A 19,659-nucleotide genomic window follows, 5' to 3' on the forward strand; every position below is an offset into this window, starting at 1 on the left:
AGAGTCATTTCCAAAGATATATATATGAAAGTGATATTTTTGGATTAACAGTTGTTTTTGTGGCCAACATAATAGTAGAGAACTTGCAGTGAAAAAATGAATCAGATAAACTGAAAAGTAAAGCATTTCCCTATAGTGTCACTACACTGTAAAATGTTTAAACTTTAACAGATGATTCTAGTTAGCTTCCTCTAATCCTCTGTTGCTTAGCATATGTAACTGTACATTAAATATCTCTTGAATACAACTATAGTTCTTAAAGTGTTTGTAAATTTCCTATAAACTACTAGATTGCAAGCTTCTTGATGGTAAGTACCAATTGCATGAATGAATTTTGTCTAAAACTTTTATTTTTTTTTAAGATTTTATTTATTTATTTGACAGAGACAGCTAGAGAGGGAACACAAACAGGGGCGGAGGGAGAGGGAGAAGCAGACTCCCCACTAAGTAGGGAGCCCCACGCAGGGCTCCATCCCAGGACCCTGGGATCATGACCTGAGCTGAAGGCGGATGCTTAACTGACTGAGCCACTCAGGTGCCCCATAGTCTAAAACTTTCTTTATCCGTTTTTATTGTGGTAAAATATACTTAACATAAAATTTATCATTTTAACCAATTTTTTTTAAGTGTACAGTTCCGTGGCACTAAGTAAATTTACATCGTTGTGCAGCCATCTCCTGAACTTCTGGATCTTCCCAACAGAAACTGTACCCATTAAACATAGTTCCCCATTCCTCTCAGCTCCTAGCGATCACCATTTTGTTTTCTGTTTCTATGAATTCGCTTATTATTGCTCTCTCATATAAGTGGAATCATGTAATATTTGTCCTTTTGTGACTTCTTTCACTTAGCATAATGTTGTCAAGGTTCATCCATGTGTCAGAATTTCCTTCCCTTCAAGGCTGAAGAATATTCCATGGTATATTAACAAAATGTCCTATTTTGATTATTCATCTGGCAGTGGACACTTGCGTTGCGTCTACCTTTTTTGGCTCTTGTGAATAATTCTGTAAACATGGGTATACAGAATCTGTTTGAGTCCCTACTTTTGTTTCTTTGGGTATATACCCAGAAGGAGAATTGCTGGATCATATGGTAATTGTATATTTAGTATTTTGAGGAGATTGTAACCATGCTGTTTTCTCTGTAGCAGCTGCACCATTTTAGATTCCCAAAAGCAACGCCCAACAAAGGTTTCACTTTGTCCACAGCTTCGTCAGCACTTGTTCTGTTCTTGTTCTCTAATAGACATCTTGATGGGTGTGATGTGGTATCTTATGGGTTGTTGCGTTTTGTTTTTTTTTTAAGATTTTATTTATTTGTCAGAGAGAACACAAGCAGGGGGAGCGGCAGGCAGAGGGAGGACACTGAGCAGGGAGCCTAATATGTACTCCACCCCAGGACCCTGGGATCATGACCTGGGCCGAGGGCAGACGCTTAACCAACTGAGCCATAGGCATCCCAGTATCTCGTGTTTTTATTTGCATTCCCCTAGTGATTGTGGTAGTCTAAAACTTCTTACAGTTTAAACTCCTATTAACCCAAACTTTGTTTCTTAAAAAATATGTTGAAATCATTGGTGAAGGAGTGAGGAAACCAGCATTCTCATACTCTGATAGTGGAAATATAAATAGGGAACAGCTCTTTGGAGGGGTGATTTGGTAATACAGATCAAAAGCCTTAGAATTTTTGGAGCTCGTGGGCAAAGAAGTTGACCTTTTCTTGTAAACACACACAGAAAAATTTTTCACAATCTTTAACAACTGTTGATCAGTAATTTTTTTGGAAACGTATCCTAAGTCTGTAAGTGGGTTTGTGTACAAAGTTGAGTATTATAACAAACCACTGTAAACAACCTAGATGTTCATGCATAGAAGATTGGTTAGATTCTGAATTCAGTGGGCCTGGAAGTGGGAGTTGTTAGTAGGACATGGGAATTAGCACTTTGAACATTGCCTTCTGGATAATTCTGATGAAAGTGGTCTGTGAACCACATTTGAGGTACCTTTACTGATCACTACTTACATCCTTATATTTCAGGTTCCCTGGTATGCTAAGACCCTCTGCAAACTGGTCTGACTTCCCTGTTCAGCCTTCTCTACAACTACTTCCCAGACATCCTCCGTCATATTTCAGTCTAAGAGGCTTCTTAGGCAACTTCTCACTCACACCATTTTCTCTGATATAATTGGAAGCTTATACCTTTTATTCATAGGAATTGGTNNCTTTCCCTTCTCTGAGGTTTTTTTGTGGTTTTATTATTTTTTTTTAAAGATTTTTTTATTTATTTGACAGAGAGAGCACAAGGAGGGGGAGCTAGAGGTCTCGAGAGGGGAGGGAGAAGCAGGCTCCCCGCTGCGCAGAGAGCCCGACACGGGGCTCCATCCCAAGGACCTTGGGATCATGACCTGAGCCAAAGGCGGACACATAGCTGACTGAGCCACCCAGGTGCCCCCTTCTCTGAGTATTTTCACATTTTGTACTTTTATACCATTCATTGTATTCTGTCCTGAAATATGATTGTATTAGTGAACATGTTTTACATTTTCTGTACAAATTGATTCAGATCTTCTGTTTAATATAGCACACATTCATTGAGTGCTTTTTGTGTCCTGGGCAGCATACATACCAGGAGCTAAGTGTCCAAAAAAATTTAAAGAAACATGGACTTTCTAGACATCAAGGAACTCATATTCCAGCAGAAGAAACCAGTATCACTAATGTTGATTTAATAGGGTAAGTCCTGATATTGGGTGAATGAAGAATTATTAATTATGGGCTTTCGGGGGCAGGGAGATTAATTGAGGAGGTCAAGGAAACTTGAAGTGATCTTTGAGCTAGATTTTAAAGGATGAAATTTTTCCAGGTAGGAAATTGTAGAAAGACAATTTAAAGTGGAGGAGGGGCACCTGGCTGGCTTATTTGGTAGAGCATGCAACTCTTGGTCTCAGGGTTGTAAGTCTGAGTCCCACGGTGGGAGTAGAGATTACTTAAAAAGAAAGTTGAGGGAAATCAACTGAACGTTGATTCACTGAAAGTCATTCAGTGAATATAGTTACTGAACACCTGCTGAATTGCTCATTGTTCTAAGTGCCAGGGATACGAGAACAAAGCTCTATTACAATGAACAAATTAACAAATAAAAAATGTGTTAGGTAGTGTTAATAAGTGAAGGAGAAAGGCAGGGTGAAAGTATAGAAAGTGATGGAGTGGTGTTATTATAGGTAGGTGGTCAGAGAAGGCCTCACAATGGGAGGTGACCTCTGAAGAGAAGCATAAATGAAGCGAGGGAGGAGCAAACATGAGGGTGTCCAGGGGAAGTAGTTTTGTTTTTGTTTTTTAAGATTTTATTTATTTTAGAGAGAAAACTGGGGGGAGAGGGCCAAAAAGGGCAGGGGGAATCTCAAGCACACTCCTAGCTGAGCACGGCACCCAACATAGGGCTCGATCTCAGAACCCTGAGATCATGACCTCGGCCAAAATCATGAGTGGGACGCCTAAGTGACTGAGCCACCCAGGTGTCCCAGGGGAATTGGGTTTAATAAAGGAAATAACAAATCATATATGAAAATGTGTAGTGTAAATTAATGTAAATAATGAATTTTTCAATTTGAAGTAAAACAAATTAAGATGAACACATCACTGAGTTTTTGAGGAAAAATTTGTTTAAATTTTACAAAAGGATTTTTAAAAAATCTCAAGCAGACTATCCTGTAGGGCATGGAATGCCTTAAAGGTATTTTCTTTTAAAAGCCAGTATATTCATTTGGTTCAAAAAAAACGCAAGACGATATAGAAAGTCATATAGGGGCACCTGGGTGGCTCAGTCAGTTTGAGCCGGACTCTTGGTTTCACCTCGGGTCATGATCCCTGGGTCCTGGGATCAAGTCCCGCATCAGGCTCCCTGCTCAGCAGGGAGTCTGCTTCTCTCTCTCTACCCCTCCCCACTGCTCGTGCTCTCTTTCTCTCAAATAAATAAATAACATCTTTTTTAAAAATTAAAATTAAAAAGATATACAATCAAAAGTATTGATCCTACTCTATCCTCCTTACTCTCCTCTTGTACTTTTATTAGTTTTTGTGTGTGTGTGTCCTTGTAGGCTTTTTTTTTAACGTTTGTTTATTCATTTAAGTAATCTCTACACCCAGTGTGGGGCTCGAACTCACAACCCCAAGATCAAGAGACCCATGCTTTTCCAGCTGAGCCAGCCCATTGCCCCCCCCTTGTGTTTCTTTATAGAAATAAAAGCAAAAACACATTGCTATTTTTTTTTTCTTCCCTACATAGGAGGTATGCCTAAATATACACGTATATACCCTGCTGTTTTCACTGATTAAATGCCTTGGATGTCTTTCTATATAGGGAGAGCATTCTTCATTATTTGTATAGATAGACCATAGTGTACTTAACCATTACCTAGACAGTGGACGTTTGAGTCCATTGTAGAAATAATGTGATTATTCCCCAAAGTGAGATTACAGGTCAAAGGATAGGTGCTTTTATAATTTTGTTAGATATTGCCAAATTGCCATCAGATTTGTACCACTGCCATCGACAGTGTATGAGAACATGTGTTTCTCCAAAGCCTCCCCAACTTTTTATTTTTGCCAGTATGATAGAAGAATTGTATCTCAAAGTAGTTTGTTTTATTTTTGAGATATAATTCACGTGGAGCCTAAATGTCATCCTTTTAAAGTGTACAATTCCATAGTTTTTAGTATATTCAGAAGGTTGTATAGCTGTTACCACTGTCCCAAAGAGATACCCTGTATCCATTAATAGTCACATTCTATTTCTCAGAGCGCCAGACAACCACTAATCTTTCTGTCTGTGGATTTGCCTGTTCCAGACATTTCATATAAATGGAATCATGGAAAGCATCGCTTTTTTTGTGTTTCACGTATTTCGCTTGGAGTTATTTTTTCAAGGTTCATCCATGTTGTGCATATTTTTTAAGGAGAACTTACAGGGGGTTTTGCCATGGAGTATCTGTCCCTTGCCTATTTTCTGTTGGATTGTTGGGTGGGGTTTTTGTTTGTTTTTTGTAGGTTTGGGGTGTTGTTTTTTTTCTTTTCTTTTGTTTTTTTGTAACTCTTTATCAAGTAGGGAGATTACGTCTTTACCTATAAAAGAGTTACCAAAGGGGCACCTTGCTGGCTTAGTGGAGTGTGCAGTTCTTGACCTCGGGATTGTGAATTCGAGCCCCACACTGGGTGTAGAGATTGCTTAGAAATAAAAGTCTTTTTTTTTTTTTTTTTAAGATTTTATTTATTTATTTGGCAGAGGGAGAGGGAGATGCAGACTCCCCTCAGAGTGGGGAGCCCAATACGGAGCTCGATTCCAGGACTCCAGGATCATGACCTGAGCCGAAGGCAGACGCTGAACTGACTGAGCTACCAGGCACCCCTAGAAATAAAAATCTTTTTTAAAAAAAATTACTAAAAACTTTCTCCCCAGCTAATTCTTTTTCCATATTGCTTATGGTGTTCTGTGTTTTGTTTTTTTAACTGTGGAGATTGACTTCCCTCCCCTTTCTTCCCTTTCTTTTGTAAGCTCCATGCCCAGTGTGGAGCCCAGTGTGGGGCTTGAACTCTTGACCCTGAGATCAAGAGTCGGACGCTTAAGCAACTGAGCCACCCAGATGCACCGAGACACTATTTCTTTATACTCAATTTGATCTTTTTTTTCTTTTCTTCCTGTTTTGAAAGTTATCACAAATATCAACCGTTTTAATCTAACACTTTTATCCATTTGAGGTTTATCTAGATATCTAGTGGGAGGCATGAATTCCCTTTTTTTTAATCTTTTTTCCGTGTGGTTTCCTGTTGCCCAGACACCATTAATTGAAAAGTTCATGTTGGGGCACACAGGTGGTGCATTCAGTTAGACGTCTGACTCTTGGTTTCAGCTCAGATCCTGATTTTAGGGTCATGAGCTCAAGCCCCACGCTCAGCAGAGAGTCTGCTTGAGTTGCTCTCTCCCTCTTCCTCTGTACCACCCCCCAAATAAATAAATAAATCTTTAAAAGTCCATCTTTGCCCCACTGGTTTGAGGCACCACCTCCATTAGTGGCTTTTTGGCAAAGGAGTAACAGATCCATTTTAGAGAGAATTCTAGTGCTGATGTAGGAAACGGGCTGAAGAAGAGAGAAAGTACAGTGGGTGTTGGTTTATAGCACTTGAGGGGTTTTAATTTTTTGTTTTTCTTCTAGGATTTAAAAATATATATATATATATATATTTATGTATTTTAGGGTTGTAGGAAGGGGCAGAAGGAGAGGGACAAAGATAATTTCAAGCAGACTCCCTGCTGAGCATGGAGCCTGACATGGGGCTCTGTGCCACGACTTACAAGGTGATGACCTGAGCTAAAATCACAAGCTGGTCATTCAACCAACTGAGCCACCCAGGTGCCCCTCTTCTGAGATTTTTTAATGCATATATTTTATTTGTTTTCACAAATTTGGGATAACTCTTTTGTATCCCATATTTTTCAATGAATATATCATGAGCATTTTTATTTTTCTAAATGTTTGAATTTACTTCTTTTTTTTTTTTTTTTTAAGATTTTATTTATTTATTCGACAGAGATAGAGACAGCCAGCGAGAGAGGGAACACAAGCAGGGGGAGTGGGAGAGGAAGAAGCAGGCTCATAGCAGAAGAGCCTGATGTGGGGCTCGATCCCATAACGCCATGATCACGCCCTGAGCCGAAGGCAGACGCTTAACCGCTGTGCCACCCAGGCGCCCCTGAATTTACTTCTTGAACAGATATTTATTGAAAGCCTACCCCCCTTTGCCAGGCCATAGGGTTTAGATACTGAGGATAAAGGAACAAAATTCTGCCCTTGGGGAGCTTGTATTCTATAAACAAAATTATAAAATAAGAATTATATATATTATTTGAGAGTTAAGTGCTTATAAAGAAAATTAAAGCTGAGTAAAGGGGCTGTCCAGGGAGGGTTTCTTTTATTTTTTATTTAAAAAAAAATTTTTTTTTTAAGTAATCTATGTGTCCGGGGCGCCTGGGTGGCTCAGTCGTTGAGCGTCTGCCTTCGGCTCAGGGCGTGATCCCAGAGTCCTGGGATCGAGCCCCACATCGGGCTCCTCTGCTGGGAGCCTGCTTCTTCCTCTCCCACTCCCCCTGCCTGTGTTCCCTCTCTCGCTGGCTGTCTCTCTCTGTTAAATAAATAAATAAAATCTTTAAAAAAAAAAAATAGCTTAAAAAAAAAGTAATCTGTGTGTCCAACGTGAGGCTTTAACTCAATCCCAAAATCAAGAGAGACATGTTCTACTGACTGAACCAACCAGGTGCCCCTGGGGGACATTTCATTAAGGTGGTGACGTTGGAGCAGACTTGAATGAGACAGTCCTGCCACCAGTTATGAAAGCAGTGAAAATAGCAAATGCAGAAGTCTTGAGGCAAAAGTATGGCATATTTGGTGCGATCTGAAGAACACTGAGGATAGGTTGCAGGTGTTCCTGAGTCAGAATGAGCAAACAGGAGAATGGAAGGAGCATGAGACCAGAAAGTGAATTGTGGCTATATGATAAGGGGGTGTTGTAGACTGTCATAAAGATTTTTGGTTTTATTCTGAAATAGTTTTTTTTTTTTTTTTTTTAAGATTTTTTATTTATTTAGTTGACAGAGATAGAGACAGCCAGCGAGAGAGGGAACACAAGCAGGGGGAGTGGAGAGGAAGAAGCAGGCTCCCAGCAGAGGAGCCTGATGTGGGGCTCGATCCCAGAACGCCGGGATCACGCCCTGAGCCAAAGGCAGACGCTTAACGACTGCGCCACCCAGGCGCCCCTATTCTGAAATAGTTTTGAGCAGAAAAGGGAAATGATCTGACTTCCTTTTTAAAAGTTTTACTCTGGTTGCTTTTTGGAGCATAGATTTGAAAGGAATAAGAGCATAAGCTAGAGACCAGTTAAAAGACTTGCTTTTGCAGTAGTCTTTGTTAGAGATGGAGGTGGTAATAAGTGGTTGGACCGTGGATATATTTTGAAGATAGAATTAATAGGATTTACTAATGGCTTGAAGTGACAAAAGGAGTGAGGCTGACTTGAAGGTTTTTGACTTAGAGGAACCACATGAATGGTGAAGCCATTTACTTAGATTTGGGTAATCTTCAGAGGATGGGAGGCTTGGTTTGGGGTATGTTAAATTTGGTGCCTATTAAACATCCAAGAGAAGATGTTGAGTAGCAGTTGAATTTCCAGTCTAAAGTTCAAGGGAGACGTTGAAGCAAATGTGACATCATTTATAGCTTGAATTCTGGTTGGAGGAACCCACAAAGAACACTGAGGAGGATAGGGTAATAAGATAGAGTAAAGATCAGGATATGTATTTAGAATTTTGCAGAGGAGAATTGAGACTGAAATAGACACTGAAAAATAATAGCCAGAGGACTATGATATCAGGGAAGCCAGAGCAGTGGGGGAAGGAAGTATTTCAGAGAGGAAGGAGTGATCAGGTATATCAAATACAGCTTAAATGGTTGAATAAGAGAATTGACCGTTGAACTTGGCACTGTAGAAGTTTTATTTGGTAGGTAGTTTTGGTAGATTGATGGTATGAAGGCTTTTTGGTATGTGTGTATACTGTTCATCGTGTAGATGTTACCATAGTTTATTCACCACTCATCAATTATTAGCCATTTAGGTGGTTTTCAGGTCTTTAGATATTTTAGATACTTAAATTCAGGTGTGTACGATGTATTTGAGAGCATCGTGAAGTAATAATTTATAAATTAATGGCTTATTGGATATTAGCGTTAAGAAAATACCACATAGCAAAAATAGAAGACTTTGGTGTTGGGGCGCCTGGGTGGCTCAGTTGGTTGAGCACCTGCCTTTGGCTCAAGTCGTGATCTCAGTCCTGGGATTGGGTTCCTCATCAGGCTTCCTGCTTGGGGGGGGTGGGACTTCTTCCTCTCCCTCTGCCCCTTCCCCCTGCTTGTGCTCACGTACTGTCTCTCAAATAAATAAATAAAATCTAAGAAAAAGACTACTTTGGAGTTAAACTAACCTATTTGAACCAACCTGTGCCAGTAGTTGTGACTCTGACCACCTAACTTAACTTTCGTGAACCTGATTCTTATTTAAAAGATAAAATTTAATGAGGACTAAAATAAATGAGCACCCTGTACAGTTCCTGGAACATATGTGTTCAGTGAATCTTAAATTGTGTCTTGTTTGTTTTATAGGGAAAATAAAGATTGCTTTCTGAAAAAAGTCACAATGCTGTTAATTGGTCATGGAAATGTAGGGGATAAATTTTGAGGATGGAGGGGAAGAGGAAAAGAAAATGATTCTTTTCAGGCATCCATATGGAGATTTTTAAAATTTTATTTATTTAGATAGAGAGTGAGTGGAGAAAGGGACAGAGGGAGAGGGAGAGAGAGCCTCCAGCAGACTCTGTGCTGACTGTGGAGCCCAACACAGGACTCTGTCCCAAGACCCAAGACTATGACCTGAGCCAAAACAGAGTCAGATGTTTGACTGAGCCACCCAGGTGCCCCTGATCTGAATAATTTTAACTATATTGAGAATTTTGTTAATGGCCCAGAATATGGCCTATCTCAGTAAATGTTCTCTGTGTCTTTGAAAAAATTGTGAATTCTTTTGCTGTTGGGTGGAGTGTGCTCTAAATGTCAGTGGTTTTGTCGTTAATAGTAAGTTGTGTTTGTTATATGTGTACTGTTTTTTTTTTTTTCTATTGTATGAATTACTGAGTGAGGGGTGCTGAAATCTCCAGCTATTAATTGTGGGTTTGTCAGTTGCTCTATCAGTCTTTGCTTCATCTTTTTTGAAGCTCTGTTAATATGTGTATAAACATGCAGCAATTTTTTTTAAAGATGTATTTGTTTATTTATTTATTTATTTATTTATTTATTTATTTTTAGAGAGAGAGGAAGAAAGAACCTCAAGCAGACTCCTGCTGAGTCAGGGCTTCATTTCATGACCTTGAGATTATGACCTGAGCCAAAATCAGAAGTCGGACACATAACCGACTGAGCCACCCAGGTGCCCCACTCTTTCTTTTCATTACAGTTAACATGTTACATCTTTCTCCATAGTTTTGCTTTTAATTGCTTTGTAGGTTTATACTTAAAGTAGATTTCTATATAGGCAGCATATAGTTAGATCTTGTTTATTTAATCCAGTCTGGCAATCTCTGCCTCTTAATTGAGTATTAAGAGCATGTACATTTAATGTGATTATCGATATCATAGGGTTTAAATCCACAATCTTCCTATTTGTTTTCTTTGTCTCATTTATTTTTTATGACTCCGTATTATCTCCTTTATTGGTTTATTAGCTTAACATTGTTTTGTTATTTTAATGGTTGATTTTTGGTTTACTGTAGCCATCTTTAATTTATCATTGTCTGCATCTAAGTAATAGTAAATCACTTCTTGTATTATAACCTTACAATGGTATATTTCCATTTCCTTTGCCTTGATTTTTTTTTTGTATGTAGTAGTATTTTCATACTTTTACCTCTAAGAAAAAGGAGTGTTGTAAAAAATATAAATTCCAGGGGCGCCTGAGTGGCTCAGTTGGTTAAGCATCTGCCTTTGGCTCAGGTCATGATCCTGGGATCGAGTCCTTGCTGAGGGTGGAACCTGCTTCTCCCTACCCCTCTGTCTCCCAGCTCATGCTCTCGCTCTCTCTCTGTCACTATCTCAAATAAATAAATAAAATCTTTGGGGAAAAAAGAGAGAAATATAAATTCCAGGGGTACCTGCCTGGCTCAGTTAGTGGAACATGTGACTTTTGGGGTTGTGAGTTGGAGCCCCACATTGGGTGCTGAGATTACTTAAAAATAAAATTTTTTAAAAAGGGAGGGAGGGAGAAATTCCACAATAAATTGTTGCCATTTTTGCTTTAAACAGCCAGCTATCTTTTTAAAAAAAATTTTTTACATAACAAAGGTCAGAAGTCTCTTATATTTGTGTCCTTCATTCATTTGTGTAGATTAAAAGTTCCATCTTATGTCTTTTTTTTTTTTTTTTAGCTTGTCAAAAGAGTGGGCTTCTGGCTTTTGTTTTGTGTATTTTGTTTGTTTTTTAAATTTGAGTATGGTTGACCCATGATGTTACATTAGTTTCAGGTTACAACATAGTGATTCCACGACTCTATACCTTATGCTTGTGTTCACAAGTGTGGCTGTCATCTGTCACTATGCAACATTATTACAGTACCACTGATTATATTCCCTGTGCTGTACCTTTTATTCTTGTGACTTACTCCATAACAGGAAGCCTGTACCTCCTACTCCCCTTCACCCATTTTGCTCATCCTCTTGCCCCCTGATGTCATTATTCTTTTGCCTGAAAGACTTAATTTTGGGGGCACCTGGGTGACACAGTCAGTTAAACGTCCTGACTCCTGGTTTAGGCTCAGGTTGTGATGTAGGGGTCGTGGGATCAAACCCTGTATAGGGCTCCCCCCTCAGTGCAGAGGCTTCTCCCTCTGCCCCCCACCCTGGTTGTGCTCACTCTCTCTGTCTCTCAAATAAATAAAATCTTTAAATATTTAAGAAAAAAAAGATGTAATTTTAACATCTTTTGTAGTGCTGGCTTGTTGAGGATGACTTCTTTCAGCTTTTGCATATCTAAGTCTTTTTTTTTTTTTTTTTAAAGATTTTATTTATTTATTTGACAGAGAGAGAGACAGCCAGCGAGAGAGGGAACACAAGCAGGGGGAATGGGAGAGGAAGAAGCAGGCTCATAGCGGAGGAGCCTGATGTGGGACTCGATCCCGGAACGCCGGGATCACGCCCTGAGCCGAAGGCAGACGCCTAACCACTGTGCCACCCAGGCGCCCCTATAACTAAGTCTTGAACAATTTTGGGGGGATATAATTGACATATAACAAATTACACATCTTTAGGGCGCCTGGGTGGCACAGCGGTTAAGCGTCTGCCTTCGGCTTAGGGCGTGATCCCGGCGTTCCGGGATCGAGCCCCACGTCAGGCTCCTCCGCTGGGAGCCTGCTTCTTCCTCTCCCACTCCCCCTGCTTCTGTTCCCTCTCTCGCTGGCTGTCTCTGTCTCTGTCGAATAAATAAATAAAATCTTTTTTTAAAAAAACAAATTACACATCTTTAAAGTATACAGTTTGGTGAGTTTTGACGTGTATACACCTGTAGAACCATCATCACAATCACAAGAATGAACATACACATCTTAACCCAGAAGATTTCTCCTACCCCTTTGTAATCCCTCCTTCTTACCCATCCCCCCTGCACTCCTCCCTCACTCCTCCTTAGGCAATCAGCCACTGGTCTCCTTTCTGTCGGTATAAATTAGTTTGCATTTTCTAGAATTTTATATGAATGGAGTCAAAGTGTGTACTCTTTTTTTTGCCTGATTTTCATTTGGCCTAATTACTTTGAGGTTCACCCATGTGGTACATATCAGTAGTTTATTCTTTTTATTGCTGAGTACTATTCCACTGTATGAGTATACCGCAATTTGTTTATTCATTAATCTGCTGATAGGCATTTGTGTTGTTTCTAGGTTTGTGCTATTAGAAATAAAAATGTTGTGAGCATTTATATGCAAGTGATTTTAGAGACATGGTTTCACTTCTTGAGTAAATGCCTAGGAGGAGAATGACTGGATCATATAGTAGGTGTATGTTTAACTTCTAAGAAACTGCCAGCCTGTTTTCCAATGTGATTATACTATTTTACATTTGCACTACTAGTGTGTGTATGAGAGTACCAGTTTCTCCACATTCTCGCCAACACTGGGTATGATCTTTTATTTTAACTATGGTTAATAAATTGCTTATAGTATAATTTATCTATAGTGTTTTTGAATGTTATCTCTTTATATAGCTTTTTTAGTGGTTCTGGGTATTACACTGTAGGTACAAACATTGCAATCTACTGTTATCAGGTTTTACAGATTTGAGTAGAGAAGTATGGAAACCTTACCTCTCTTTACATCCTGTTATCCTCCCCCATTTATAATGTAGATATTAAAATATTTCCTCAATGTACTTAAGAACCACATCAGATAGTGTTACAAGTTTTGCTTCAGTAATCAGACAATTTAGAAAACTCAAGGAAAAGGAAAGTCTGTTGTTTTTACCATATTTTTACTCTTTTTCTTTCCTGATGTTCCAAGATTCCTTAGTAACAAATTTTTTTGTTTCCCTTCACCTGAAATTATCTTGGTTTCCCCTTAATTTCTGAAGGATCTTTTCATTGGATATAGAATTCTTATTGACAATTCTTTTCCTAAAGCCCTTGGAAAAGGTACCTCTACCTTCTAGCCTCTGTGGGGCTTTTGTTTTGCTTTGTTTTTTGTTTGTGTTTGTTTTTTGTTTTTTAAAGATTTTATTTATTTATTTGACAGAGAGACAGCCAGCGAGAGAGGGAACACAAGTAGGGGGAGTGGGAGAGGAAGAAGCAGACTCCCAGCGTAGGAGCCTGATGTGGGGCTCGATCCCAGAACGCCGGGATCACGCCCTGAGCCAAAGGCAGACACTTAACGACTGAGCCACCCAGGCGCCCCTGTTTTTTTTTTTTTTTTTAAAGACAGAGAGAGAGAGAGGACGAAGCCAACTCGTAGCTGAGCAGGGAACCTGACACAGGGCTACATCCCAGGAACCCGGGACCACTACCTAGCCAAAGGCAGATGCTTAACCATTGGAGCCACCCAGGTACCCCAACCCTCTGCCCATTTAAAAAAATTTTTTTAATTTTAATTCAGTTAATTAGCATATAATGTATTATTAGTTTCAGAGGTAGCCGTCAGTGATTCATCAGTCTTACATAATACCCATTGCTCATTACATCACATGCCCTTCTTAATGTCCATCACCCAGTTACCCCATCCCCCCATGCCCCTCCCCTCAAGCAACCCTCAATTTGTTTCCTATGATTAAGAGTCTTTGATGGTTTGTCTCCCTCTCTGATTTCTTCTTCTATTTTTTCCTCCCTTCCCCTATGATGCTCTGTTTTGTTCCTTAAATTCCACATATCAGTGAGATCATATGATAATTGTTTTTCTCTGATTGGCTCATTTTGCTTAGCATAATACCTTTTAGTTCCGTCCACGTTTCACATCCTTTTGATGGCTGAGTAGTATTCCATTGTGTGTATGTGTGTCTCTTCTTTATCCATTCATCTGTTGATGGACATCTGGGCTCTTTCCATAGTTTGGCTATCGTGGACATTCTATAATAGGTGCTTTAATGTCTTCGTCCCCTAGTTCTAGATGTATCATTTTGGGGTTTGTATCTGATTTTTCTCCTTATGGATCATATTTTCCTTTATGCCTGGTGATTTTTTATTAGATGCCAAATATTATGAATTTTGGGTTCTGGGTTTTGGTTTTTTGATTCTTTTAAATATTTTTGAGATTTGTGCTAGACTCCTTTAACTTCTGGAAGCAGTTCGAATCTTCAGGCCTTGCTTTTGCTTGCTTTTAAACTTTATCGAGGGGAACTTTGTTGGTTTTTAAGTAATCTCTACACCCAGTGTGGGACTTGAACTCATGACCCTGAGATCAAGAGTCACACACTCCTCCAGCTGAGCCAGCCAGGCACCCGTGTTGAGGGAACTTTAAGGTTTGGTCTAGAGCTAATTATGCCCCACTTCTGAGGCATTACCTTTCTGAGTACTCTATATAATGCCTATGTGTTAGGATGTCTTTCCATTCTAACTATTTAGAACAAAAATTATTTCTGCCCTATATGATATCTGCGGGTTGGTCTGCACATCTCCTTCTAGTTTTTGTCCCTTCTTTGGGTAATTTCCTCACTGGTCAGTACTCAGCTAAAGACTGAAGAGAATCCAGTGCTGATCTCCAGAGCTTACTCTCTGTACAGCTTTCTCCTCTCCGGTACTCTTCCCTGGGAATTCTAGCTACGTTGGCCTCTCCAAATTGTGTACTCTGTCTCCTCAATTCAGTGAGTCAGCCAGGTCCTCTGGTTTCCCTCCTCCCTGCTCTGCAGCCTGAAAACTCTCCCCATGCAGTAAGCTAGAACAATCAAAGATCTCACCTGTTAGTTTCCCTTCTCTCAGGGATCCCTGTGTTGCAGTGCCTGTTGTCTAATGTCTGATAGCTATTGTTTCATATATTTTGTCTGGTTTTTAAATAGGAAGAGAAGAAAGTTGAGCATTTCCATCTGTTGGCACTTACTTTCCTCAGTGAAGAGGAATGTAAGAGCATCTGAAAATTTGGAATTGGGCTAGGATTTGGGAATCTGAGGTAAAGATTTTGAAGAGAAAATTGTGGGAAATGGGAAGGGAAGACGGCTATGGAAAAGTAAGCAAATGGTTTGCTTTTCTTTCTTTTTTTTTAAGATTTTTTTATTTATTTTTTTGACAGAGAAACAGCCAGCGAGAGAGAGGGAACACAAGAGGGGGAGTGGGAGAGGAAGAAGCAGGCTCCCAGGCGAGCAGGGAGCCCGATGTGGGGCTCTATCCCAGAACCCTGGGATCACGCCCTGAGCTGAAGGCAGATACTTAATGACTGAACCACCCAGGTGCCCCAGCAAATGGTTTTCTGAAAGGTGTTGAACCAAGATTAAAAACAGACTTCAGGGGTGCCTGGGTGGCTCAGTTGGTTAAGCGTCTGCCTTCAGCTCGGGTCATGATCCCAGGGTCCTGGGATCGAGTCCTGCTTCGGGCTCCCTGTTTAGTGGGGAGTCTGCTTCTGCCTCTGCCCCTCCCCTCTGCTCCTGCTTTCTCTCTGGACTTCTCGCACTCTCTCTCAAATAAATAAAATCTATTTTTAAAATTAAAAAAAAAAAAAAAACTTTGAAGTGAAAATTCTTAATTTGTAGCCTGGTGTTTTGCCTGAAACCTGACTCCATACAACAGTCCATTTTCTGCTTAAACTGTCCCATAAATCAAGGTTCATTGCTTTATGAGGCTGCTTATTTAAAAAAAAAAAAAAAGATTTATTTATTTGTTTTAGAGAGTACACGCACACGTGTGAGCAGACGGGAGAGGTAGAGGGAGAGAGAATCTCAAGCCGACTCCACTGAGCTTGGAGCCCCACATGGGGCTAGCTCCCACAACCCTGAGATCATGACCTGAGCTGAAATCAAGAGTTGTACACCCAACCGATTGAGCCACCCAAGCACAGTGAAGCTGCTTATTCTTTTTATGGACAGGTGGATGCAGTAGGAATCTAGGAGAAAAATATAGAAGAGATTGTAATAAGTATAAAGCAGGTCCCATAGGAATGTATTCATTCGTCAGACATTTATTTAGCACTTAACATGTCCCAGTTATTGGGCTAGATGTTAAGAAAGCAGACGTGAAAGACATGTAACCTTTAGGGGCTCCCAGGTGAGATACGGTGACAAGCCCAAAAGTTGCAGCAGCACTGGGAGTAAGGTGCTTGCCTTGAGGTCAGGCACAGCTCTTAGCTCCATATTTGTATACCATCCTAGTAACTCCCCTTTCACAAAGTATTCGCATCTCAGACTGGTGTCTCCAGAACTGAGTTTACCAACTTCTCTTGTCCCTATTCTCAATGCCCAAATAAATAATTAAACCATTTCTGTTAGAGATACCACTTTTCTAGTTTTATTTCCCCCTCCTCCAACTGCCAAGAAACTTTTGAGTTCTTTCTGGTTTTGTTTTTGTTTTGACTTTAATTCATTCTACAAATAAGGTCTTAAACTCTGAAATTTCCCCTTTTGATCTTTGTGAATTTATTTTATTATTTAGTTTAATTCTGATATCAAAGATGGGGATTAGGTCCCCACTTCTGTGTTCACATGGAACCTATATGTAGCTGCGTCTGTAACATGAATCTTTGTAAGTGTTTAAGAGCCTGGCTTCACCACTTTAATAACTGTATGATGTTGGGCAAATTTATATGCCTTATAGATCTCATTTCTTCATTTCTAGAAGGGATCTAGTCATATACTCTACCTCCTGGGATAATCCAAATAATATGCTTTGTGTTTAATCTTCAAAAATCCTAAGAGTTCTTTTTTTTTTTTTTTTTTTTTTTTAACAGAAAAATGGTAAACTTTGACTTGATTCTGTTAGGGTATAACTGTAGAAAACTTCAAATACAAAGAATTTGGGAGGGAATTATGTAATTTATTACCATGTTTATGCCAACTAATTTTGAAAATTCTATTTTCTAGTACAGGACAAGGTAGATTTGTAACTTTAGTTATTTGGAAAATGGACTAAAAATAGCACATTTGGTTTCTGTCCAGTAAATGTTATATAAGCAAACATAATTTTCTTTGGTGTGTTTGTGTGTGTGTGTGTGAGTCCTTTTGAATTATGGGCTACCGTGAATTGCAGTATTCTTAAAAAGTCATCCTAGAAGAAGTAACTTGTCCACCTTTGAATTTATTCAAGAAATTGACCAATGTGACTATATAAAAGTAAGAAAATTTGAACGAAGACAGTAAACTGAAGTGTTTATATTAAAGGTCGAATGGTTAATGGCTGTACTATATTAAGAATACATTCTGCAAATAAATGGGCAAAAGGCTAGAAATAGTCTGTGAAGGGGAGTGGGGCAGGGGTTTGGGAGAAGTGTGTCCTGGTATATTAAAAACAAAAACTGAGGGGCGCCTGCCAGGCTGGCTCAGTTGGTAGAGCATGCAACTCTTGATCTTGGGGTTTTGAGTTTGAGCCCCATGTTGGGTATAGGGATTACTTTAAAATAAAATCTTAAAAAAAAAAAATACGGGGACTCCTGGGTGGCATAGTTGGTTGAGCATCTCTCTGCCTTCAGCTCAGGTCATGGTCCCAGGGCCCTGGGATCGAGTCCTGCATCAGGCTCCTTATTCAGAGGGGATTCTGCTTCTCCCTCTGCCTGCCTCTCTCTCTCTCTCTGACAAATAAATAAAATATTTAAAAAAAAAAACCATACAAATTGACATAATTTTGAAATGGGATTTGCATCCTAATGAAGTAGCATAGCAGACAGTGCTGGTGAGGTTGAGGTGAAATTAATCATTCTTTGCCAGGCATTGTAGATTGCTAGGATCTTTTTAGAAAGTTGGATGACAGGGGTGGCTCTGACGGTTAAGGGTCCAACTCTCTGACTCTTGATCTCAGCTCAGGCCTTGATCTCAGGGTTGTGAGTTCAAGCCCCACATTGGACTCCACGCCCAGTGTGGAGCCTAATTTTTAAAAAATAAGAAAGTTGGATGACAGTACAAAGCAAGAGCCATGCAGGTTTACATTTCCTGTGACCTAGTAATACCAAAGCATAAAGAATATATTTTTTCAAAAAGCTATTAAGTACAAAAGTATGTATAAGGCAGTTGGAGCTTTCTTAGCAAAAAACTTTTAGGTATTTGCCATCCCCCCTCCTCACACCACCACTCATCACATGCTCCTCTGTCACTTTCCCTTCATAAGTGGAGAGTATGGAAACGATTATTTTTTCACGAGAGCCATTCACAGGTTAATTGCATACTCTCACTCTCCATTCCTTATCCCTGTCTGTTTGCTGAAATGGGGAAGTCAGAGAGAGGACTGTGTCCTGAATTTAAGGCTTCTGATAACAGAGCAAAAAATGGCAGAAGAGAGGGAGCTGTAGTGGAGCAAGAACACAATGAGGCCACACGCGGCAGTGACACATTCTGCTTAGAAATGTCAATTGCAGAACCCACCCTTTTACTCATTCTGTTTTCTCTCTCTCTCTCTCTCTCTCATTGCCTCCTTCTCTCTCTCATTGCCTCCCTCTCTTCCCCACACACACACTTGGAGTAGTGTAGTCTGATATTTAAGCCATTCTCTTAATGCTTGCAGGGAAAGGAAAGCGATTTTGAAAGAGTATCAAAGAAAAATCTATTGACGCCTCAGTAGATAAAAACAATGGTGATGCCGCCATTCATTTTAGGAAGCCCATGGTTATTTCAGAAAGAAAATTTCCCGGCACCCGTTTTATGAGATGCTGGAATTGAGTTAGTAAACACAACATCATTTATACTCCAGGTGTGGGTATGGGGTGCTGTGGCACTTGTGAATGCCCCGGGGAAACCAGGTTCTAAGGGTTCGGCATCTTCCACGTCTGACCTCCGTCTTAGCCAGCATTCGTGCCTACTTCCGGGTGTGTTTCACCGCTTTATAACTTACATAAGCTTCGAAGGACATGCCACCATTCCTCCTCCCCCCAAAGAAGCTGGATTACTATATGAGATGCTGAACTGTTGAGAAATTCTTTCATAGCAATAATTACTAAAAAGATACTTGTTCGGGTGGCACAGTGGTTTCAGCTCAGGTCGTGATCTCAGGTTCATGAGATCGAGCCCCGTGTCAGGCTTCGCACTCAGCGCAGTCTGCTTCAGATTCTCTCTCTGCCTCTCCCACTCATTCTCTCTCTCTCTCAAATAAATGTAAAAAATCTTTTTAAAAAACGATACTCGCTTGTCTGGTGTGGAGGAAGGTGTAGAGGATGAGTTTTCTAACTAAGTAACAGTTGAACTTTGATGACTTTGACTTACTGGAATAAATAGAATTTCAGGCTTCAGGGAGAATGCTTTAGATGTGATATTTGGGGAACAATCTGAACTTGGGGATGTGAATCATGACAGGAGTTGCGTGTTGGAAACTTGACTTACGTCACCACTTAAAGATTGCATATTCCTCTTTTGTGGTTTTATCACTTGTGTATTCAGTGAGAGGAGTGCAGAGCTCATTTAGA

General features: G+C 39.9%; 1 protein-coding gene across 5 annotated transcripts in view; it reads left to right on the top strand.

Annotated features, from left to right (window-relative positions):
* The window catches only part of GJC1 (gap junction protein gamma 1), a 37,873-nt gene that overhangs the window by 14,372 nt on the left and 3,842 nt on the right, over positions 1-19,659 (top strand). Inside the window, exon 1 of one of the 5 annotated variants that reach the window (XM_008693553.1) lies at positions 9,988-10,029. The exons of 3 other annotated variants lie outside the window; for them this stretch is intronic. The gene's annotated coding sequence lies outside the window, so the exon portion shown is untranslated. Of the gene's footprint in view, positions 1-9,987; positions 10,030-13,552; positions 13,682-19,659 lie in introns of those variants that run through there. One more of the 5 variants, XM_008693554.2, reaches the window with a different exon arrangement.

The sequence above is a fragment of the Ursus maritimus genome, unplaced genomic scaffold, assembly GCF_017311325.1.
Source record: "Ursus maritimus isolate PB19 unplaced genomic scaffold, ASM1731132v1 scaffold_24, whole genome shotgun sequence".
NCBI classification, from domain to species: Eukaryota; Metazoa; Chordata; class Mammalia; order Carnivora; family Ursidae; genus Ursus; species Ursus maritimus.